This window comes from Oncorhynchus masou, chromosome 18, assembly GCF_036934945.1.
Source record: "Oncorhynchus masou masou isolate Uvic2021 chromosome 18, UVic_Omas_1.1, whole genome shotgun sequence".
NCBI classification, from domain to species: Eukaryota; Metazoa; Chordata; class Actinopteri; order Salmoniformes; family Salmonidae; genus Oncorhynchus; species Oncorhynchus masou.
Window position 1 is genome coordinate 34044205 of NC_088229.1, and position 25141 is coordinate 34069345.

The following is a 25141-nucleotide window of genomic DNA, read 5'->3' on the forward strand; positions in this document are numbered from 1 at the left end:
TATCTCACCATGCAAGGATAACGGCACTGAGCCTTTTTCTAAAATGTTTTATGAGATTGGAGAACACATTGGAAGGGATCTTAGACTATTCGTCCATAAAGCATCTTTCCAGATCCTTGATGTCCTTCGTCTGCTCTTATGGACTGCCCCTCTTAAATTCAAACCACAGGTTTTCAATGGGTTTCAAGTCCCGAGACTGAGATGGCCATTTCAAAATGTTGATTTTGTGGTGAATGAACCATTTCTTTGTGGATTTTAATGTACGCTTGGGGTTATTGTCTTTCTGGAAGATCCACTTGCAGCGTAGCAGAGGCAACAATGTTTTTGGCTAAAATATCCGAGTACTGATTAAAATTCATAATGCCGTTGGCTTTGGGGATGACCAGTGAAATATGCCTACTGGAGCGTGTGCTACGGTTGGGTGTTGCTATGGTGACCAGTGAGCTGAGATAAGGCGGGGCTTTACCTAGCAAAGACTTATAGATGACCTGGAGCCAGTGGGTTTGGCAACGAATATGTAGCGTGGGCCAGCCAATGAGAGCATACAGGTCGCAGTGGTGGGTAGTATTTGGGGCTTTGGTGACAAAACGGATGGCACTGTGATAGACTACATCCAATTTGTTGAGTAGAGTTTTGGAGGCTATTTTGTAAATGACATCGGCGAAGTCAAGGATCAGTAGGATAGTCAGTTTTTGTTGAAGGAGGCTTTGTTGCGAAATAGGAAGCCGATTCTAGATTTAATTTGGGATTGGAGATGCTTGATGTGAGTCTGGAAGGAGAGTTTACAGTCTAACCAGACACCTAGGTATTTGTAGTTGTCCACATGTTCTAAGTCAGAACCGTCCAGGGTAGTGATGTTAGTCGGGCGGGCAGGAATTGGTTGAAGAGCATGCATTTAGTTTTACTAGCATTTAAGAGCAGTTGGAGGCTACGGAAGGAGTGTTGTATTGCATTGAAGCTCGCCTGGAGGTTTTTTAACACAGTGTCCAGAGAGCATATGGAGCCAAATGTTACTCTATGAGTGTACAGTATCTCCCATGATTTGAGGTTCTGTACTTTAATGTTAGATTTAAATGCTTGGAAATGAGGACCGTAGTGATTAGCTAAATCTCTCTCTCTCTCTCTCTCTGGTAGTCGGTCGGTTTTATTGATGATGATTGCTGCAGTAACTTCGGTTTATTGTGGGTTCTTGAATGGCTCAGGAGTTTGAGTTTTGAAGCGCAGACTCTGAACAGTGGTCGACTGCTGTGGGGGTTTGGGAGTTCCCGGTGGATCAGGAGGAGGGGACATTTGTGAGTTGACTGGGCTGCATATTGCAGAACATGAGGTTGTGTTTAAAACGCTTATGGGTCGGCCTGTCATTCAGTGCGTGTGATATACACTAAACAAAAATATACATGCAACATGTAAAGTGTTAGTCCCATGTTTTATGAGCTGAAATAAAAGATCCCAAAAATGTTCTATGCACACAAAATGATTATTTTGTGCACACACAGAGATGTTGCTGAGCCTGGCTCCCAAGTGGGTGGGCCAACCTCCAGGTTGGAGACTTTGTCTTGCCACCGGATACCCATAATAGATCTTAGAGATTGTGCATGTAATATCTCCAGCTGTTTGACGTGACTACAGGGTCCAAGTTACAAAGCCATACAGCTGGGTTGTGATGACTACCGCATTTTAGATTTTCATCTTTGTGGAAAGTGATGGTGTGACGGTTGAGCGTCCTCTTCCTCAGCCTTCCCAATGACTGGCTTGCTTTCTGAATTCTGTTTGTTCTTTCTTGTCGAGTGAGCCATCCTGGTCGACATTCTGGAGCTCAGATCCACTGAGGTGGATGCTGAGGGCCACTGGGTTGACAGGGGTGATGGTTTACTGAGGACTACAGATTGTTTTCAAGCTGATGGTCAGACCGTAACTCTTGCAAGGTACATCAAAGCAGTCTGCCAATGACTAGAGGTCCGTCTCTGCGCGCGAGAAGCCTGTCTTTGCTCGGAGCCTGCGCAGATCGTAGATTGAACTACCCTCCCTGTATCTGACATAGATGCATTTGTTAAAGTCCTTAGTAGTGTGGTAGAGTATGTTGGAGATGGGAAAGGCTTCAGAAATGTCACCACCACAGCGGACCTGGCCTTGCATTCCGTCATGGAGTTGACGGATTATGTTTTTGCAGGCAGACACATTTTTGGAGGATCTTCCATAACCCCTCCCTGTTCAGTGTCGAAAGCCTTGGTGAGGTCTATAAACATGCAGCAGAGGTCCATGTTTTGCTCAATACATTTTTGCTTGTATTTGCTTGATGGTAAATCTCATGTCTGTTTTACTGTGACCAGGCCTGAAACACCATTGCACTTTTGGAAGGTTCTCATCTAAGATGGAAGTTAGCCTTTTGAGGATGACTCTAGATAGGATCTTGCCAGCTATGGAGAGATGCAATCCCTCTATAGTTGTTGCAGTCTGCTTTGCAGCCTTTGTTTTTATACAAGGCAACAATGGTAGCATCCTTGTACCTCTGGGTCATTTCCTCTGTTTCCCAGATGCTGGTAAAGATGCCATGGAGTACTTCTGTCACAACTAGGATACCTGGGGCGGCAGGTAGCCTAGTGGTTAGAGCATTGGACTTGGAGCTAACAAAGTAAAAATCTGACGTTCTGCCCCAGAACAAGGCAGTTAACTCACTGTTCCTAGGCTGTCATTGAAAATAAGAATTTGTTCTTAACTGACTTGCCTAGTTAAATAAAGGTTCAAATTAAAATTGGCACAGCTGTTTTATAGAGTTCGGCAGGGATAACGTTGTGCTTTCCTTGTGCTTTCCCCAAGTTCATCATGCTGATATCTTTTTCAGTTTAGTCGAGTGTAGGTGGTTCATCCAGGATATGTTGTATGGCCTTTTGGGGCATCAAGTTTATGGCTAAGTCGTCGGCACTGGATGATCTGTTCAGGAGTTTACTGAAGTGTTCCACCCACCTCTCTGCAATACTTATCTCTGAGGAAGGTTTTCCCGTTTGCTGATCTCAGAGGTGACGTGCCAGACTTCACTGGTCAGTTCTGGGGAGTTCATTGGGTTATGTTGTCTAGCTCTGAGTAGAACTGCTCTTTCACTTTGTCAGGGCTTGGTAATGTACAGTGCCTTGCGAAAGTATTCGGCCCCCTTGAACTTTGCGACCTTTTGCCACATTTCAGGCTTCAAACATAAAGATATAAAACTGTATTTTATTATAAAATACAGTTTTATATGAGCTGAAAGTTTAGAGGGACGGCCAGGTCTTGGTGGATTTGCAGTGGTCTGATACTCCTTCCATTTCAATATTATCGCTTGCACAGTGCTCCTTGGGATGTTTAAAGCTTGGGAAATCTTTTTGTATCCAAATCCGGCTTTAAACTTCTTCACAACAGTATCTCGGACCTGCCTGGTGTGTTCCTTGTTCTTCATGATGCTCTCTGCGCTTTTAACGGACCTCTGAGACTATCACAGTGCAGGTGCATTTATACGGAGACTTGATTACACACAGGTGGATTGTATTTAACATCATTAGTCATTTAGGTCAACGTTGGATCATTCAGAGATCCTCACTGAACTTCTGGAGAGAGTTTGCTGCACTGAAAGTAAAGGGGCTGAATAATTTTGCACGCCCAATTTTTCAGTTTTTGATTTGTTAAAAAAGTTTGAAATATCCAATAAATGTTGTTCCACTTCATGATTGTGTCCCACTTGTTGTTGATTCTTCACAAAAAAATACAGTTTTATATCTTTATGTTTGAAGCCTGAAATGTGGCAAAAGGACGCAAAGTTCAAGGGGCCGAATACTTTCGCAAGGCACTGTAGCTGCGTAGGCACTGATTATTGTGGCATGCCTAGTCTTGTTGAGAGGAATCCTGATTTTCATTATGTGAAAATCAGGATGTGGGACAAAATCTCAGGATGTGGATGTGGGACAAAATCTTTGTCTGTCATTGTTCTAATGTTCCAGGCAGATATTTTGTTTTGTATAGACAGAACATCATTAATGTAAATACAATGTGAGGATACTCAGTGTGGTTAAAAGTGTTCTTGACAGTCTAGCTCACAGAGATGTACTACATATGGTTACATGTTTTTATATCATACACGTAACAGGGGTGATACAACTGCATATGCAGTCCATCATGTTGGTAAGAGGGAGAACTATACAACTCATTCTCCCTCCAAAGGGTAGTAGTGTGTTTAATGAAATTATGATAAACTCTGCAGGCTGTCAAGTCAGAAAGGAAGGTTGTGCTTCTCTGGTCTCTGCGCTGATGTTAAAGCCCTCACATCTGAGAGAGCTGGACCTGAGTAACAACCCCCTAGAAGACTCAGGAGTGAAGCTGCTCTCTGATGCACTGGGGAGTCCACACTGTAAACTGTAAACACTTAGGTCAGTATTCCTGTAATTGTCAAAACATGTATAACTGTGTTTATAAAGTGCCGATGTCGGTATTTTATGCATTGTGTAACAATTGTGTATCAGTTATCTGCATATTGAAGTGCAAAAACATGTACTTTAATAACCAGGGCCGGGTAACATACAACAGGATAGTAGTGTGTTCAGTAAAATCATGATCAACTCTCTGCAGGCTGTGAAGTCAGAGGGGAAGGCTGTGCTTCTCTGGTCTCTGCTCTGAGGTTACAACTGTCACACCTGAAAAAGCTGGACCTGCATGGCAATTACCTTGAAGACTCAGGAGTGAAGCTGCTCTCTGATGGATTGGGGAGTTCACACTGTAAACTGGAGACACTGAGGTCAGTTATTAAATGTTCCCGCAATGTACAGTTGAATTTATAGTAACTGAGTATATAGTAAACATCACCCAAAGCCTGTGGTGTCTGTTCAACCACCCTAAACAAATGAATTATACACTTCTAATTAGAATAAACATAATTTATGATATGAACATTTAGTAAATGTGATGACATTAATATCAGTTGAACAGGTAAGATCACAGAGGTGAACTGCATATGGTACTGGTATGAGCTCATAATGATGGGGAGAACATAGCTAGCATTTCTCTCCTTACACCACCAGAGGGTAGTAGTGTGTTGACTAAAATTATGATCAACTGCAGGCTGTAAGGTCAGAGAGGGAGGCTGTTCTTCTCTGGTCTCTGTTCTGGTGTTACACCCCTCACATCTGAGACAGCTGGACCTGAGTGGCAATCACCTACAGGGCTCAGGAGTGAAGCTGCTCTCTGATGCACTGGGGAATCCACACTGTAAACTGGAGACATTGAGGTCCGTATTCCTATAATTGTTGAATAAGGGGACAATTTTAAACAGTTCTAGATTAAATAAACACTATCCATATAATGAAAATGTTATGTTCTCGTGGGCCCACGAAAGGTTCAACGAATTGTGTGAGGGGTAGGGATGGGCAGATTTATCCATCCCTTTCTCCGGCTGTTGTATTGGGCAGTTCAATGGTGAGAAAGTCTCAGTCCCAGGAGCAAAAACCTGCATCAGGAAATGTTGTCCATCAGAGTTCATGTGGGATTCAATGACATTATGAAGGGCAGCTCAGAACAGCTGAAGATGGATTTTAAAGAACTGATTGGTTCTCTGCTTGACACCAACAAACGCCCCATAATATCTGGCCCTATACCCTTCCTAAATCATGGCATTGAACGTTTCAGATTACTTTTAGCCCTCCATAACTGGCTACGAGACTATTGTAGTTCTGTCAGTATAACATTTTTGATAACTTCTGGAAACAAACCTCGATTTATAAGGTGGATGGGATCCACCCAAATCATTTGGGTTCCTGGATCCTTTCACAGCATTATAAGGCTGCGTTGAGACGATGACTTATCAATGACCCAAGCCCAGCTCAGTTAATCCCTACCATTGTGTCACTGAGTTTCCATAATGCTTCAGCAAATGTACATTATTCCAGGGGCGTTAGAAGACACAATGTAAGTAACCTAATGTAAGTCCCTCGAACTGCCCTGAATGCCTCTACTGATCCTATAGCTGTTGTATGCAGTAATAATTTGCCTATGAACCAAAGTGATACTGTTAGCACTGAGGTGGTGTGCCCTCGTAGGAAGTCCACTGTGTGAAGCTCACCCTGCACTAACATAAATAACATGAGCTTGTCTACTTCTGCTAAGCTTCCCAGTAAAGCAATGAAAACAATCAAACATCCCAGAAAAGGGTTCAAAATAGTCCACGATAACGTACAGCGCATTCGGGAAGTATTCAGACCCCTTGAACTTTTCCACATTTTGTTACATTACAGCATTATTCTAAAATTGATTAAATAAAACATGTTCCTCATCACTGTACACAAAATGCCCCATAATGACAAAGTAAAAACAGGATTTTAGACATATTTGAACCTCAAATCATACAGGCCTCTGTTATCTGTAGTCCACATAGTCACATCTTTGGAGACAGAATAAATCAGTTGAACGGGCATTTGATTTCCATAGGCTGGCACATTTTTTCACGGGACTATGTATGCATTTTGATTACTGCATACAGGCAAATGATTACTGCATACAGTCGCTATAGGATCAGCAGAGGCATTCATGGCAGTTATGGCAACATTCATTAGGTTACTTACAATGTGGAACAAGTCAAGGGGTCTGAATACTTTCCGAATGTTAACTCCATGTTATTCAATTATTGCACCCACACTGCTCGTGTGCGCCAACGAGCGTCTTCGTTGCCAAGGGCTAAAATAGAAGTCATTCCTATTTCTAATAACTTCATTAGGCCCTAAACTATGAATTTCACATGAATGCGCAGTGGTGGAATGAGTTTTTTTGTCACAAAAGGGCTTTATTACAGACAGAAATACTCCTCAGTTTCATCAACTGTCCGGGTGGCTGATCTTAGACAATCCCGCAGGTGAAGAAGCCCGATGTGGAGGTCCTGGGCTGGCGTGGTTACACGTGGTCTGCGGTTGTGAGGCCGGTTGGACGTTCTGCCAAATTCTCTAAAACGATGTTGGAGGTGGCTTATGGTAGAGAAATGAACATTCAATACTCTGGCAACAGCCCTGGTGGACATTCCTGCAGTCAGCATGCCAATTGTACGCTCCCTCAACATGAGACATCTATGGCGTGTTGTGTGACAAAACTGCACATTTTAGAGTGGCCTTTTATTGTCCCCAGCACAAGGTGCACCTGTGTAATGATCATGCTGTTTAAACAGCTTCTTGAAATGTCACACCTGTCAGGTGGATGGATTATCTTGACAAAAGACAAATGCTCACAAACAGGAATGTAAACAAATTTGTGCACACAATTGGAGAGAAATAAGCTTTTTGTGCATATGGAACATTTCTTAGACATTTTATTTCAGCTCATAAAACATAGGACTAATATATATTTATTCAGGTTTATGCATGTTATTTATTGCTAAAACAACATAATATGAGCTCTTCGATTACTGCCTTTCATCAATTTTGTCAAAAAATATTGTCTTCATTAATAGATGGTAAGGAGCATTCATTCAACACATCCAAACTTGCTGAGGTGAAAAGTTATACATTACAGGATTTGTAATACATTGTAATGTGTTCTCCTCCAACAGATGCATGAGAGCTCACACTGAACCCAAACACAGAATACAGAGAGCTCTCTCTGTCTGAGGGGAACAGAAGGGTGACACTGCTGTGTGGGTGAAGGAGCTGTGTCCTGATTACCCAGAGAGATTCAGGGACTGCCCCCAGGTGCTATGTAGAGAGGGTCTGACTGGGCAATGTTACTGGGAGACAGGGTGGAGTTGGAAAGCTTATATAGGAGTGACATATAGAGGAATAAACAGGAGTCTGGAGTGCTCCAATGACAATTACACTGCCTGGCACAACAATAAGAGCGCCATCGCACGTGTCTGCTCCTCCCGCTCCAACAGAGTAAGAGTGTATCTGAACTGTCTGCATGGCCATCTATCCTTCTACAGCATCTCCTCTGGCAGTCTGACCCAACTGCACATATTTAACACAACATTCACTGAGCCTCTCTACCCAGGGTTTGGGATTATGGCTCCTCTGTATCTTTATGCAAGGTTAAACGTTGAAACTAAATACTGGTGATGTCACCTCATTGTCCCTGTAACAGCTAGCCTCCTACTGTCCTGAGGCTTCAAATAAATCACTCTCCTATGAAGACAACTGTGTGACATGATTGGATGTTTTAAACTATGATGATGACTTCCACCACCGCTTGTGGGTTCGCTGATGGCTGTATAATCCGATGTGGGATGCGCACTGTCTGCCACAGACAGAGCACACAAAATCCTTTCCCGTTGAGGCCTGGCGCAGCCATGGTCATGTTTCGTCAGGTGACGTTCAGTCCTTTTCGCCTCAGTCAACTGCACTCCTTGGTCGCAGAGCCCGCTACAGGCGGAACGTCCACAGCAAGTCTCAAGGAAGGCAGGGTTTATCCCACACTGCCTTATGTGGGATCTTCCAGTGGTTCTTTACACACCTTTTCTGTCCACCTGCCTAGCGAGGGCCCAGTTGTAGCTGTCCGTACAAGATATTTCGCAGCAGTCGGTCCTCTGGCATCGATCCGGATGGCAAGGCCGAGCCATCTGAGTTTGTGGTGAATGATGGTCGCCTCAATGCTCCTGCAGTTGGATCTCTTCAGGATCTTTGAGTGTGGTAAACGGTTCTGCCAGGTCACTTTGAAAATGCGTTGGAGGCATTGAAAGGACTCCAGTTTTTTTAAGTGGCAGCTGTAGACTGTCCATGTTTCACATCCATAGAGTCTTCCAAGAGAATGCTTCCAAGGTATTTGACGGTGCAATGGCCAGTGAGGAGCCTGCAATGGAGAAAGCAGGTGATTCAGGTGTAGGATCAGATGACTACTGACATAGGATCTCTGTCTTTGGGATGTTAACAGACAGGCCTTCATTCTGCTGTATGTTTTCACAGCTGCTGTGAGGGTGGCTTGTACTGTAGAGCTAACTTCTGGGTGTGTGCCACAAGACACACACAATGAACACTGACATTGATACACTCTAGTCATGTACAGGATTAGGTAAATATTGATGGAATATTCCTAAACTGGTTCAGAAACATTGTAAACTAGACTTAATTCATCAAGAGTGAATCATCACACACTGATTGCAAAAAATATTAATTTGAAAATCAGATTTAAAAACATTTTTTTTACATCTGTTTATGGTTCTATCCAAATTGCCTCACTTTAAATACATTAACGTTTTTGTATGGTGTCAGTTTTAATTTGTGCCTGAACCTTTGTTTTTTGCATAAACGTGGAAGAAAAACTTATCTGTGAATGTAACATTTGTTAAGGGCCGTTATTTCCCTAGACTTAGATGTTTGTGGTCTTTGTATGTTTTATTACACAGTGTTGTGGACATTGTTCACAACCATAGCCTAGGTCACAAATGTTTCTGTCAAATTGTAGTCAACAACTATTTTTGTCTATATGAGCTAAATTAAACTGAATGAAATGTTCCTGTAATTATGAAATTAACTGAAGGAGGTGTAGACCTACTAATCAAATTATTTTGGTGAAAGTAAAGAAGTTTGGTTCTTATGTTTGGTGAATGCAGAGCTACCCACGAGACCTTTGGAATGGGAACTGTCTGATACTTTTCCTTATATGATGGAAAGGACAACTTATAGTTGTAGATTAGGCTTTCTCCAACTATCCATAGAACTATCTCTGGGTAGTTCTACGAAAAGAGTGCCTTTTGCATCCCTTTGATATTTTAAGTAGAAATTGTGCACCAATACTGAATGTTAAAAGTCTGTTATATTAAATGAAGTGCCCGTTAATAAAGACCATATGGAGAATTGAATCAATCTAAATATAAAGACTTGCTAAAGTAATTTTGGTATTTCATTACTTTAACATAATGTTTCCTAAAAGTTTAAACATAGTTACATTTCAATTTTGTTAATGTTCTAGGAACATTCTCCAACTGGTTTGACTTTGGGGATGTTCTCAAATAGTTCAGAGAATGTTGTGAAACAGAATTCTTCTGTGGAAATTTCAGTACTTTGGCATAATGTTTCCTACAGGTTTTTTCATGGTTCTATTTAAAGCCATGTTCTTAAATTGTTCACGGAACATTAAGAAAACGTTACATAAACACAAGAGAATTTTAGTAACGTTCAGAGAATGTTCTACGAATGTTATTTTAAAACGTATACATTCTGTTCTCAGCATCAACAAAACTTTCTCTATCCTCTATCTCAGTGGTTCCCAAACGTTTTATAGTCTCGTACCCCTTCAAACATTCAACCTCCAGCTGCGTACCCCCTCTTGCACCAGGGTCAGCGCACTCTCAAATGTTGTTTTTGCCATCATTGTAAGCCTGCCACACACACACTATACAATACATTTATTAAACATAAGAACGAGTGAGTTTTTGTCACAACCCGTCTCGTTATAGGACCAGGGAACAAATAATAACAATAATAATCAATAATTTTGCTCTTTTATTTAACCATCTTACATATAAAACCTTATTTGCTCATCAAAAATTGTGAATAACTCACCACTGGTTAATGAAAAGGATGTGCTTGAAAGGATGCACATAACTCTGCAATGTTGGGTTGTATTGGAGAGAGTCTCAGTCTTAAATAATTTTCCACACACAGTCTGTGCCTGCATTTAGGTTTCATGCTAGTGAGGGCTGAGAATCCACTCTCACATACTGTAGGTATGTGGTTGCAAAGACCATCAGTGTCTTAACAGTGCAATTACCAAGGCAGGATACTATGAGCGCAGCCCAATCCAGAAATCTGGCAGTGGCTTCTGATTAAATAACATTTTCACAGAACAGCTGGTTGCAATTTCGATGAGTCTCTCTTGTTCAGATATCGGTAAGTGGACTGGAGACAGGGCATGAAAGTGATAACAAATCCAGTTGTTTGTGTCATCTGTTTCGGGAAAGTACCTGGGTAATTGCGCCCCCAACTCACTCAGGTGCTTTGCTATATCACATTTGACATTATCCGATTTTTTTGCACACAAAAAAATCATACAATGATGGAAAGACCTGTGTGTTGTCCTTGTTGATGCAGACAGAGAAGAGCTCCAACTTCTTAATCATAGCCTCAATTTTGTTCCGCACATTGAATATAGTTGTGGAGTCCCTGTAATCCTAGATTCAGATCTCCCAGATAGGCCAGTCGTGTGAGGAACTCGTCATCATGCAGTCAGACAAGTGAAAATGATGGTCAGTAAAGAAAACTTTAAGCTAGCCTCTCAATTCAACAAAACGTGTCAATACTTTGGCCCTTGATTTTTATTTGTCGTACCCCCGATGGTATTGCGCGTGCCCCTGTTAAGTGTGTTCAGGTGTGTTGGCCGTGCACACTAATTCCACCCACCCACCTAATGAGGGCTTGTTTCCTTTGAAATGTGGTCTGTTTTAATAGACTAAAATGAACAGCTTTGTATGATTTAAAAAACATGGTATGCTAATTCCGTCCTGGTGGCGGAGTGGACTAATTCCATGGAAAGAGAACAGAAGATTATAGGTTCAAATCTCACTGATGCTGTGCCAATGTGTTTGGATAATTAACGCCTAAGCATTAATGCCTGGCCATTTTCTGGTGTTTTGTGGTGGAAAACTGAACGGGTTGAGCATAACAGGTCAACCCTGTTACCCATAGGTAGACAGGCAATACATGTTTTAAACATTTATTTTTTGGGGTGAAGCTTGCATTCAATTGCCACTTCCTGATGCACACAACAAGCTTCCATCCCCCTGTCACAAGGGGATTTATGGCTGATTTAAGATGAAATCCTCAACCCTGTTACTTTGTTTTGGCACTTACTATCTTCATTATTTTATTTAACCTCTTGATAGGGAAAACTTTTTTTATCAAGTTGAACATGTGCTCTTTATGACAGACTGTTAAAATTAGGTGAAACAAAAAGTATTCTTTGACCAAGTTACACTTCTCAAAATGCACCGAATTGGTGGAATGATCCCTCTCACTCATCTCTCACCCAGTCATCCTCAAAAGCTCTGATTGCTCACCTGGGGCCTGTTGCACAAAACTAGGATAAGGGATTAAGCCAGGATATCTTGGTGATCCTGGCTCAATTGATCCGTAATCCGGTTGCACTAAAGATGGATAGGGGGCAGGAGAATATGTTATGGTATAAATTACCATGGAGATTTATTCTGTGGAGCTAGCCTGCTCCAGACCAGGCTAAATTCCAGGATCTATTTAATCTCATCCCTAATGTCAGTCAGCAGTCACCACAAATGGAAACCAATAGTTATTTCACTGCTCACTATACATCGTTATCACATATAACTAGACCCACTGTTATTAAACGTTTGTGATCATTAATTTCAATGATTTTGGATAAAAAATGATTTTTAGATGATGTTGCTATCATTAGATAATTTACAGTTTCCCATAGACTATATATAAAATGATAGAATATTAGGGCCACAGAGGGGAAAAAAAACACAAGTCATAATATTGTAACCAGTTGTTTTAAAGGAGGACAGTTGTTAAAATGACAGATGTGGGGCATTTCGTGAAATTGTACTTCAGTATGGTTTCATAAACAAAGACATGCTGATGTGCCAGAATATTAAGTATCACATTGTCATAAGTATCAAAACAATATGTAGCTTTTCTGCAGAAAGAACCAGCCTCATAAATGTATGACTTTATCCTTTTTCTTCAGTGTGGCCCTAGTACTCTGTCATGTAAACAAATACACATTCCATATGAATATAAAAACACAATGTGTAACATTATGTTCCTTTATTGAATAAGGACAAAACAAAGCAGGTAAACCATCAGCTCCTTTCGAAACTGAAGTCACAGTGACTCTACAAGATGGAAAGCACAGAATCCAAGCATATTATACAAAATGATACATACACATTCAAAGGTCTGTATATAACACACCCTGCATGTCTGCACACTAAAATAAATGCAGGACAAATCCATACACATCAACTGAACAGACAAATGAATGGATGCAGTAGCCTCCCTGCAGCCTTGTATTACACACAGTATACCGCACAATCATAAGAGGCCAAATTCGTCAAAAAACGAACCCAAAAAAAACCAAATTCCTCTGCCACCGCAGGACATATTTAACCAAAATTGAAAGCACACATACTAACTAAAATAATTCAACACATATTGGTCCCTCAGCAGCCGACCACTGTCGTCATCAGGGAAGATTGCCGGATTGTCCCAGTCCATGGCTGGTGGCACTCTGGGGGCCCTCTCCTTCCTCAGGCAGGCCACATTGTGGAGGACAGCACAAGCCACAGTAATATCACATGCCCTAACAGGGCTGACCCTTAATTTGTGAAGGCAGTGAAAGCGTGCCTTCAGGAGGCCAAAGGTCATTTCAACTCTGGCCCTGGTCCTGGCATGGGCATGGTTGTAGGCCTGCTGTGCTTCCTGGGGGTCTGTGAAAGGTGTCAGGAGAAAAGGCTGGCAGCCATACCCCCTGTCTCCCAGCAACACACCAGAGAATTCACCTGTCAACACAAAATCTCATCATTACTACCTCATAAACACAGTGATATTCTTGACACAGCCATGATGGTTATAAATAGGGGTTGTGTGGCTTACCTTGTGATAGGCACTGATAGATTTCAGAGGCCCGAAAGATTCTGGAGTCATGGACTGAGCCAGGCCATTTTGCCACAACATTGCTGATCACACAGTCAGCATTGCAGACCATCTGAAATCATAAGATGAGGAATATTACACCAATCAATGCACATCACTGGCAATGCAGAGTGTTCGTCAATGGACAATATCAAAAAGTTATGTTCACCTGAACATTAATGCTGTGAAAGGATTTCCTATTCACAAAATCGGCCTCATGGGCACCTGAGGGGGCTTTTATCCTTATGTGTGTGCAGTCCACTGCACCAATGACATTGGGGAAACCTGTCACACAAAGTAATGAGTATCCTACTATGTGTTAACAGTTGTCCTGTAATTTGTAGATCCTCTTACCTGCAATCCTATAGAACTCCTCTTTGATGTCACAGAGTCTTCTGTGGCCAGGGAAGGAGATGAAGACATCTGCTAATGCTTTGATAGCCAGACACACACTCCTTATTGTGCGGCAAATTGTGGCCTTGTTCAGCTGTTCTGCATCCCCCACTGAGTACAGGAAGGCTCCACTAGCAAAAAAGCGCAAGGCCACACAAACCATTTGCTCCACACTCAGTGCATGGCTCCGTGCAGTGCGGTGCTTAATCCTGGGACCCAGTAGTCTGCATAGATACCTGATGCCATCTGCAGAAAACCTGTATCTTTCATATAGATGGTCATCAGGGAAGGCCAGTGGGTCCAACCGGTCCCTGAAGACCCTTTCTCGCCTGAAGGCTCTCCTCAGCACAAGTGCTTCTTCATCCACCACATCTCGCACGAATGGGCATGCCATTGTCAGAGCAGAAAGGAACACACAATTTTGGGCCTTCATATAGGCTAGTGGCCACACCTGGTGCTGGGGGTGGGCAAAAGAGGGCGATGCCTTATAACGATGACTTGGTTGTACTGATTGCTGGGAAAATAAAAAAAACCTTAGAAAGATGCCACCGTCCTGTGTGCTCACAATAAGAGCTCATATGTCATGGCTCACTTGACTTTACGAGAATATACCTAATTTTTATTTTGAGCTGTGTCATCTTCTTGGAGCTGGGGGAGGAAAGAAAAATAATGATTAATACATTTGTGTTACAGTTAGCATACAGTGTACATTGAAGGCATATCTCACCTCCCTCTCAAGTTTTTTTATTTCAAGGTCCAGTTTCCTAATTGTCCTCTTTTTTATTTCGGACTCCAGTGCAAGATTTTCCATCTTTTTCTTCTTGTACTGAATGTCCATGTCTGCCAGTTCTATTTGGCGCCGGAGGTGGTTGCCATACAACTTTCTGATAGCTTGTGAGCTCTGTGAACACAATACAATTAGCGCAGCTGGAATTTGGCAGGATGTGGTGTCCTTTTATTAATACGCACTATGTTGCCAGGCTGGTTTTCCCACTGTATAGCATCTGGGTCCTGTAAAATAAATTTGATTTTTTGATTTTGATGAGGACTCCTCACCATTGTAGAGTAAATAGTACTTTCACAGTCTTAACATGATACCTCATGCCTTCTGGAATCCAGAGAGATGGTCTCCTCCTCATCATCGTCTCCATCATGTGCTGTTGCTGCTGCACTGGGGCCTTCACCCTATCACATTTAATCGGATTCATATTGAAGCTAGTAGACAAGACATGCCAGGCCTACAGTATGCCTTTGATGGAGTACTCACTGGATCAGCATCGTCTGGTGCTTGTGCTGGTGGCTCTAACAGGAACACAGTGCTGCCAGACACTGCAAGGCAATAGGTAAACCAAAGTCAGACAGTCCAAATTGATTCAATATGAATGTGGTTGTATCCCATGTAGAGATGGAAGGACATACCTTGAATGAAGGGGGTGGCATCTTGGGAGGAACCTATGCTCGTCTCTTTCCCCCAGGGATCCCCTCTAAGACGGGCCTGCCTTTATTTAGCTCCAAGGCCATGTCCTCTGCTGGGGTAAGGTCAGCCTTTGGTGACCCACCACCCGTGCCTTGTCTGTGGGTATTCTTTTTCACTGCTAAAACAGTACAGACAATGTGTGAGCAGGCACCTTCTGGGTACAATATATGCTTGTGCTTTGTTAAATATTAGTCAGGGACCATACCATTCTGCAGAATGTTCTTGTATTTGATTTTGACCTGCTGCCATGTCCGTTTTGGCCCGTTCATGTTTAATCCACACACACACACATTTAATGGAGTCACACTGCAAAAAATTACTTGGTATTTTTGTCTTGTTTTCAGTAAAAATATCAAAAAATGTATCATAGCTTTATACAGTGTGATGGAGTTACTTTACACAATTTCACTCATATCTGCAGTGCATTTCAATTAAAAATTTAACCGTTTCATAATTACAGTACAACTGCATTTTTGGAGATGTGAATTAAATATTTGAATTGTAATTGTGATGTTTCAGCGGAGCGGTGAGTGTGTAATTGTGCACTACTTACGCATTCAGGCGGTCTGCAATACTTTGCCACGCTTTTTCTCTTTGCTTTATCACTGTGGCGGTGTTGCCTTTCTTCTTAATTATATCTTTTACCTCCTCGTATGCCTCCATGAGGATTTGTGCTTCCGACGGGGAAAAGTACGCGGCTCTAGTTGCCATGGTAAATCAGTTAATCTGTGATCTGTGGCGGGGTCTATTTGAGTGAGCCGTGAGCGCGCACCTATCCAGGATTGGTTTCACCTGGTTTAATGAATCCGTGTCTGCTCATCCTGGCTTGGTCTTTGTGCAACCAATTAAGCCTGGACGCACATGTTTTGGCTTCATTGAGCTCAGCTGAGTCATTTATCCCGGATGTCTTAATTCTACTTTTGTGCAACAGGCCCCTGGAGTCATCGGCATATAATATTTAGGTGATCTTACCGGAAGCAAAGCACAACTTTAGAAACTGTTCATAATTATAATTATAATTATTATTCTACTGCGCTGCCACCTGTAGCGCCAAAACCGTAAATTCTACCAACACCAAAACAACTTTAAAACGTCCAGACTATCACTGGCCAGAGCAAGCTGCTCACCAGTGGTATAAAGTACTTAAGTAAAAATACATTAAAGTACTACTTAAGTGTTTTTTGGAGGTATCTGTACTTTACTCTACTATTTATATGTATTACAACTTTTACTTCACTACATTCCTAAAGAAACTAATGTAATTTTGACTCCATACATTTTCCTTGACACCCAAAAGTGCCTGTTACATTTTGAATGCTTAGCAGGACAGGAAAATGGTCCAATTCACGCACTTTTCAAGAGAACATCCCTTGTCATCCCTACTGCCTCTGATCTGACAAGACTCACTAAACCCAAATGCTTTGTTTGTTATGTCTGAGTGTTGGAGTGTGCCCCTGGCTATCCGTAAATAAAATAAAGACAGGAAAATTGGGCCGTCTGGTTTTCTTAATATACGCAATTTAAAATGAATTACACTTTTACTTTTGATACTTAACTGATTTGACTGGTATCGTGATGTTGGAAACTCCGTCTAGCTAGCCAATGCCTCCACTAATCCAGTGCTTTCAGATTTGTGTGAAGTAGTGAACGAGTGTACACTTCGAGAGAAAGGAGATGCACTTTGTGTGCAGTATCTGCGCACCAGACACACCGTGCGCATGCTGGTTTACCATTATTTTCGCGCGCTCCAGCATCCATCACTCGACTCACAACTTCACTGAGGAAAACTGACAGGTAGCTAGCAATGTTGATCGTTTGCAAGCTAGAATAACATCTATTTTGTCAAAAACTAAATGTATTCAGTCACACTATTTACGATCACCATTGTGTATTTACAAAATGAAGTGTGTAATGTTGTTATGCTCAATGTACAGGGAAATGAACACGCTAACGCTATGCTCTGAATTGTCAACTTTAGCTAGCGACTGTAACGTTAACTGTTAACGTTAGGTGGCTAACGTCGCTAGCGTCGTCGCTAGCTAAGGTTAGCTATCTTATATCTGAGTGACAACCTGCGTTTTACGTCTCAGCATGACACTTATTGTAAGCTAGCCAGCTTTAGCTAAGGATTACACTTATCTAAAGAAGATCCACTTTCATTTAATGATCTTTCACAGTGGGTGAATGTATGATGGCGCCACCTCAGGACCCACAGGTAAAAAAACGGTTCAAAGTATGTCTAGTATGTGAAAATTGTAACGTTAGTTCTATTAATTTAAACTTGGTATCTGCTAGCTAGCGATGACATGTATCTGCTAACCCTGTTCCTGCAGTTGGAGAAGCTGGTTGATGAGGTGCTTAAGAACAGCAATTTTCAGGCATTGGGTGACTTCTTGCAAGATGATGAGGGGACAACTTGGAAATGTTCCAAACAATTCCTCGCCAAATTGGACAAACTTGTTAGTAGGGTAAGGATGGACTGTAACGTTACATTCTTCTGCTCAACTCACACGTTCTATATGTCTTTGGATGCTTTTGCCCAATAGTAATCCCACTTCTTACTTGTGAGTACATTTACTTTATTTGCAAGTGGCTAGCTAAGGACAGTCTATTCACATTCTTCCATGTTTTGGTTTAGTGTTTTATGTGGTTCATATTTTCTTACTTTGTTTAGGAATTAGATCACAGAAATGTTAAGCATGCTTCTTTGGGACTCACGATCCTGCACAAATTTGGGAAAAACCTGGCTTTACCTGGAGGTCAAGGCTTATCTGGGATGGTACTCCAAGGTCTTGTCAAAAAGATAAGTATTTCAACCCTATTATACACCCAGTTGCCAGTATATTAGGTATACCACCCCGTTCATGAAAAGTGTTTTCCTATAGACAGTGAGTCACATGGTAGTTGCTTGCTATATAACGTAGGCAGAGGCATTCAGTTACTGTTCGATTTAACATTAGAACGGGCAAAACGAGTGACCTAAGCAATTTTGAGCGTGGTATGATCGTCAGTGCTGGTTCCAGTATTTAAAAAACAGCCAGCCTCCTGGGCTTTTCACGCACAAGTGTCTAGGGTTTACTGAGAATAGTGCAACAAACAAAAAACACCCAGTCAGTGGCAGTACTGTGAGCGAAAAACAGCTTGTTGATTGGAGGCCGAAGGAGAATGGCAAGAATCGTGCAAGTAATGGGCGGGCCACAAACAGGCAAATAACAACACATTACAACAGTGGTTGTCCAGAACAGCAACTCGTCAGTCCTTGTCACCGATGGGCTATTGCAGCAGACGACCACACCAGGAGTGGGGTTCACCTCCTATCAGCTAAAAACAAGAAGTGGCTCCATTGGGCACGCAATCACCAAAACTATACAATTGAGGAGTGGAAAAACAGCCTGGTCCGACAAATCCCGGTTGCTGTTGAGTCATGCTGATGGCAGAGTCAGGATTTGGCGTAAGTAGCATGAGTCCAAGGCCCCATCCTGCCTGGTGTCAACGGTACAGGCTGGTGATGGTTTTGAGGTGTGGGGAATGTTTTCCTGGCACACGTTAGGTCCCTTGATACTAATTGGAACAATATTTCCACGCCCTGAAGAATTCAGGCTGTTTTGGATGCAAAGAGGGGGTCTGACCCAGTACTAGGTTGGTGTACCTAATAAACTGGCCACTGTGTATATGGCCACCCTACATTTATAACCATATTATATCAGGCTTATGTTTGTTGTATGAGCTATACATTATGTGAATATATTTATATTGAGTGGTGGATTGAGTGAGTATCTGTCTGTGTGCACATGGTGCAGTGGTTTGAGAAGGCAAGGCTGTTGTGGATCGAGGCATGCACACAGAGGAATGAGACGTTGCTGAACCTAGCTGAAGACTTATTTGACTCTGTAATGGTGAGCATTGAATGTGGAAATAGTCAAATGTGCTTGACCAGACAATTGCTGTTTATAATATAGTTAAAGATCTTAAGTAATTTATTTTCTAGCAATTTTTTTCTTCTAAATTTGCACTTTAGCTACCATTATCTGCAACTTTGTTTTTCCCCCGATAGGTTGTTCATGAAACAAGTCTAGAGGGTATGTGTGCACTTTTTAAAAACGTATCCTGACGTTTTGCTCCTATTGTCTTATCATAAAACATGCTAGGACACAAGCATGTCTCTTTATGACTGATTCTTTTTTTTAGGAACATATCAGGTCACTGAATGCTTTCTACATCTCATTGGCCAGCTGGCTGCAGACCCAAGAATCCACATAATGATCCAGAAAGAGGTGAGGGAGAGTTATTTCAATGGAGACCAAAATAATGCCACATTTCTGAAGTGTATAAAGAATATGTCCTATAAAGTAATCTACGTGGGTTCAGCTGCATAAGGTACTACTATAATGGATTATATCATTTTTTGCATTATTGAGGAAAATGAACCAGCTTGGGTCTCATTGCCCAAGTTTCTGAATGGGATAGTGTAGCTCAGTGACATGGTTTTACACTTCAAGATCATTTTTGAATGACTTTTAAAACGTGCTTTTCAGGTACATTGACTTGAGTCCATGTCATTTTTTACAGGCTATTCGGAAACTGAACATCATTCTGGATAAGATCCCAGCGGAGCTCAAAAAGGAGAAGAAGATCTTATCCTCTCAAGAGGCCTCGGATCTAATGTATGTGACGCAGAGTGCTGTATCCTGATACATTCAATTCTTTACTTCAAATGATGGGTGTATTCTATTTAGCATCTCACTGTGGCCATCTGTAATGCCCTGTATCAACAGAACCCCACAGTAGATAATAACTAGTGGTGGGTACCTATATCAATACTTCAATATGATATTGATATGAGCGAGGCATGTCGTGAATTCTATTGATTGGTTTGTTGGTTGATTGGTTGACTGGTTTGTCTGCTTCATTCCACAGGAACAACCTGGCCAGTCGAATTGTAGAGGGTGGAGGTAATTGCCCCTCCAGTGTCCTGTTCTGGCATGTGTTAGATTTCAACCATACTCTATGTTTAGAAATTCAATGTACATTCAATGTGAAATCAGCAAAACATTTCACCATGTCATGGGGCCATGTCATTTTGGGATCCCAAGTGGCGCAGCGTTCTAAGGCATGATGCTAGAGGTGTCACTACAGACCCTGGTTCGATCCCGGGCTGTATCACAACCGGCTGTGATAGGGAGGCGCACAATTGGCCCAGCGTCGTCCTGGTTAGGGGAGGATTTTGCCAGGGTAGGCCATCATTGTAAATAAGAATTTGTTTATAATTGACTTGCCTAGTTAAAGGTTAAATAAAATAAAACCATTAAATACATTTAGTTTAAAAGTTGGGTGAAAAAAATACAAAATTCCTTTGCGTTGATTACTTTTTGCAAATCCAATCAGTTTTCCACGCTGATTTAGCATCATCACATTGAATTATTTTGTTGAAATGACATGGAAACAACATTGATTCAACCAGTTTTTACCCAGTGGGATGCTTAAATTAGAGGCCACACACATATACAAACACTTTCTCTCGCCCACTTTCTCTTTTTCTCTCTTTCTCTACCCACCCACCCCTCCTTTTCTCTTTCTTTCTCACTCTCTTTCGCTACCCACCCACCCCCCCCTTTTCTCACTCTTTTTCTTTCTTCTCTGTAGATTATGACCTGCAGATAGCCTTGATGGAAGCCCTGTGCAGGATGACCACCCGTGCCCAGAGGAAGGAGCTGGCTGACGACTGGTTCTCCATGGAGTTTGTTGCTAGCACCTTCAGCAAAATTCAGGACTCTGAGTTTGAGACGGTAAAGCCTGGCCGTTATAGCAAAACCCAGGCCGGGATTCAAACATCCCACCTGGCCACACTGGGTGAATCTACGTTGTTTCAATTCAATGAAATTACATTGAACCAACATGGAATAGACATTGAATTCAATGGTGGGAAAGTACGCAATTGGCATACTTAAGTAAAAGTAAAGATACCTTAATAGAAAATGACTCAAGTAAAAGTGGATCACCCAATAAAATACTACATTTAGACGTATTTGGTTTTCAATGTACTTAAGTATCAAAAGTACATTTCATTGCTAAAATATACTTAGGTATCAAAAGTATAAATCATTTCAAATTCCTTATACTAAGCAAATCAGACGGCACCATTTTATTTTTTTTATTTACGGATAGCCAGCGGCACACTCCAACACTCAGACATCATTTACAAACTAAGCATTTGTGTTTAGTGATTCTGCCAGATCAGAGGCAGTAGGGATGACAAGGGATGTTCTCTTGATAATGTGTGTATTGGACCATTTTCCTGTCCTGCTAAGTATTCAAAATAGAACTAGTACTTTTGGGTGTCAGTGAAAATGTATGGAGTAAAAAGTACATTATTTTCATAAGGAATGTAGGGAAGTAAATGTAAAAGTTGTCCAAAATATAAATAGTAAAGTAAAGTACAGATACTCAACAAAAACGACTTAAGTAAAAATACTTTCAAGTACTACTTAAGTAATTTACACAACTGGTTGAATTGACATCTGTGTCAAGTTCTATTGCACTTGAATTGACTTTGCATTGTGCCGCTGTGTTTCGGCAGTTTAACCACAGGCTTGTTACTAGGTAGAATGAGTCTAAATTAGTGAAAGACAATGCCATATGATTTAAATGACCATATACACGGAGTATACAAAACATTAAGAACACTTGCCAGTTTCCTGTGTGTATCAAGAATGGTCCACCACCGAAAGGACGTCCAGCCAACTTGACACAACTGTGGGAAGCATTGAAGTCAACATGACCAGCATCCCTGTGGAACGCTTTCGACACCTTGTAGAGTCCTGGGGCGGCAGGGTGGCCTAGTGGTTCGAGCGTTGGACTAGTAACCGAAAGGTTGCGAGCTAAAAAGCTACAAATCTGTCATTCTGTCCCTGAACAGTGTTAACCCACTGTTCCTAGGCCATCATTGAAAATAAGAATGTGTTCTTAACTGACTTGCTTATTTAAATAAAGGTCAAATAAAAATGCCCTAACAAATTGAGGCTGTTCTGAGAGCAAAGGGGGGTGCAACTCAATATTAGGAAGGTGTTCCTAATGTTTGGTATACTCATTGAACAGCAATTTTCAATTTTAATTCAAGAACAAAAATATGATTGAGCAGTAATTGACAGCAGCGCAAAGCAATTTGCCGCTGCCTGACAGATGGTTTAAATCCAGGCCCCAGTGTTTGCCAAAACCATCCATGTTGCTGCATGAATTTTGCCTCAGTTATGTACGTTTTATTCTATTATGCTTAATGGGACAATGCAACGTGTCTTTGCAGGACTGCCGCAGGTTTCTAAACCTTTTGAATGGGATGCAGGGAGATGGGAGAAGGTACACAGACATACATTTGATTAGTGATCATACTGTAAAACTCACACGGCTCTACTACTATATCACAACATATGCCTGTTATTTTTCTGCCCCCAGAGTGTTCTCCTACCCTTGTCTGGAGGTGTTTCTGGACAAACATGAGGTCAGTCTCTACACACACACACACACACACACAGTTAATGCATGCAAACCAAATGTTTTTCAGTTGCTTAAGAGATGTTCAATTTGGCCGATTGAGTCAACTGTGATGTATGCCCCCAGTTGCTGATGCCCGCTGATGAGAAACTGGAGGAGTTCTGGATTGACTTCAACCTGGGAAGTCAGAGCGTCTCCTTCTACTTCTCTCTCGCCGATGAGGATGCACAGGTACCGCTGACACTTGACATGACTGACTGACATGACACAAAGGGGTGGTTTCCCGGACCTAGATTAAGCCTTGTCCTGGATTTTAAATCATTCTCAACAAAGAATCTCCATTAAAGTCCAGTGCTATGCTTAATCTGGATCCAGGAAACTACCCATTACTGACCATCACCAAGGTTTATTTGACGTACAGTAATGCACAAAGTGAAATGAGTCCTAAACTGAATGTTGATCAAATCTACTTGCCGTAGCCTCATGGCTTACTTTTTCTATTTTGTAAATCTGTATAATATATGCATCAATTATTCACTCTACCATTGGCAGCATTACGTGCTATATTTGGAATTGACTTTCCCTCAGAGTCTAGAGTCCGTGTTAGGTGGATAGGATAGATTCAGAATTAGGGGGATCAGGGGGTAGGACTGGTTACCCTTGCAGGTCAGCAAAACATTTGTATTGGAATTCTTCCACAGGAGGGTCAGTGGGACACAGCCTGTATCCCTGAGAATGAAGTCCACAGTTACACGGTCACAGGTAACCAAACGTATATGGACAAACACTCACCTTTTCTCTCAGCCCACAAGTCAAAGCTAGCTGTCTAATGCCCATCTAGTAGGGTGGAAAGAATGTGTTGCTTAGAACAGATATGACTGTCCGCCATGGTGTCAACTCTATTCAATGCATTTATATCTGCAAAGTTTCTGCACATTTCATATTACTAAAAACGCCCGGGTGTGTGTGCACTGAAAATGCCCTTGTGTGTGTTCGGGAAAACACCCTGCTGTGTACTTTCACATGTGTGCTCTCTGTCCAGAGGAGGGTAGGAGGAGGGTGCTGAAGTTAAAGCTGACAGAGCCGTTGTGTGTGAGTGGGGTGGAGGGCTCCCACCTCACCATCCACTTCAGCTCCTCCCTGGACATCATGCAGGCAGCCAGGAGCGTCTACGGAAACAAGAACAAAGTAGGTAGCGTTTATATCTACCACAGTGTATTCATTAGTGCGCACCGTAGGAAAACATTTTGCAACAAAGAACGTTTTCCAACACAAAAAAGTTTCTTATTGGACAAGTTCAGGTATGTCCTTCTCCTGTTTGGCAGGTTTTGTTCTGTTTGGTTTCTAGTGAATACTACCTTGCTAACAGGAGACAAGATGCCCCCTAAGCCTGAGAACTGTGGCCCTATGTAATCTTATTCTTTGTGAACTATAAGGCAAAACTGATCATAAAATATTTTTTTACAGCTTTTCCCCTGCAGATTTCACAAATCAATCCATGATAATGAATGTGTTTTTTGGCCTAGCTGTTGGAGGCTTAAAGTGCATTCAGAAAGTAATCAGACCCCTTGATTTTTTCCACATTTTTTTATGTTACAGCTTTATTCTAAAATGGATAATTTCTAAAAGTTTTTGTCCCTCATCACTCTACACACAATACCCCCTAATAAACAAAGCAAAACATATTGCAAATTTATTACAAATTAAAAACAGATATCACATTTACGTAAGTATTCAGACCCTTTACTCAGTACGTTGTTGAGGCACCTTTGGCAATGATTACAGCCTTGCGTCTTCTTGGGTATGACGTTACAAGCTTGGCACATCTGTATTTGGGGAGTTTCCCCCACTCTTCTCTGCAGATCCTCTCAAGCTCTGTCAGGTTGGATGGGGAGTGTCGTTGCACAGCTATTTTCAGGTCTCTCCAGAGATGTATGATCGATCGGGTTCAAGTCCGGGCTCTGGCTGGGTCACTCAAGGACATTCAAAGACTCCTGCCACTCCTGCGTTGTCTTGGTTGTGTGCTTAGGGCCTTTTTCCTGTTGGAAGGTGAACCTTCGCCCCTGTCTGAGGTCCTGAGCACTCTGGAGCAGGTTTTCATCAAGAATCTCTCTGTACTTTGCTCTGTTCATCTTTCCCTCGATCCTGTCTAGTCTCCCAGTCCCTGCCGCTAAAAACATCC

The 25141-nt window shown here is 41.9% G+C and overlaps 1 long non-coding RNA gene across 1 annotated transcript; it reads right to left on the reverse strand.

The window, feature by feature from the left end:
• Positions 1 to 13591: 13591 nt before the first annotated feature.
• Positions 13592 to 15463, reverse strand: LOC135503677 (uncharacterized). The gene is made up of 8 exons (XR_010449983.1): positions 15414 to 15463; positions 15262 to 15323; positions 15093 to 15179; positions 14964 to 15005; positions 14722 to 14895; positions 14607 to 14642; positions 13956 to 14508; positions 13592 to 13674 (listed from the first exon to the last, which is right to left on the reverse strand). It is a non-coding gene; the product is annotated as an uncharacterized LOC135503677 (long non-coding RNA).
• Positions 15464 to 25141: the final 9678 nt, after the last annotated feature.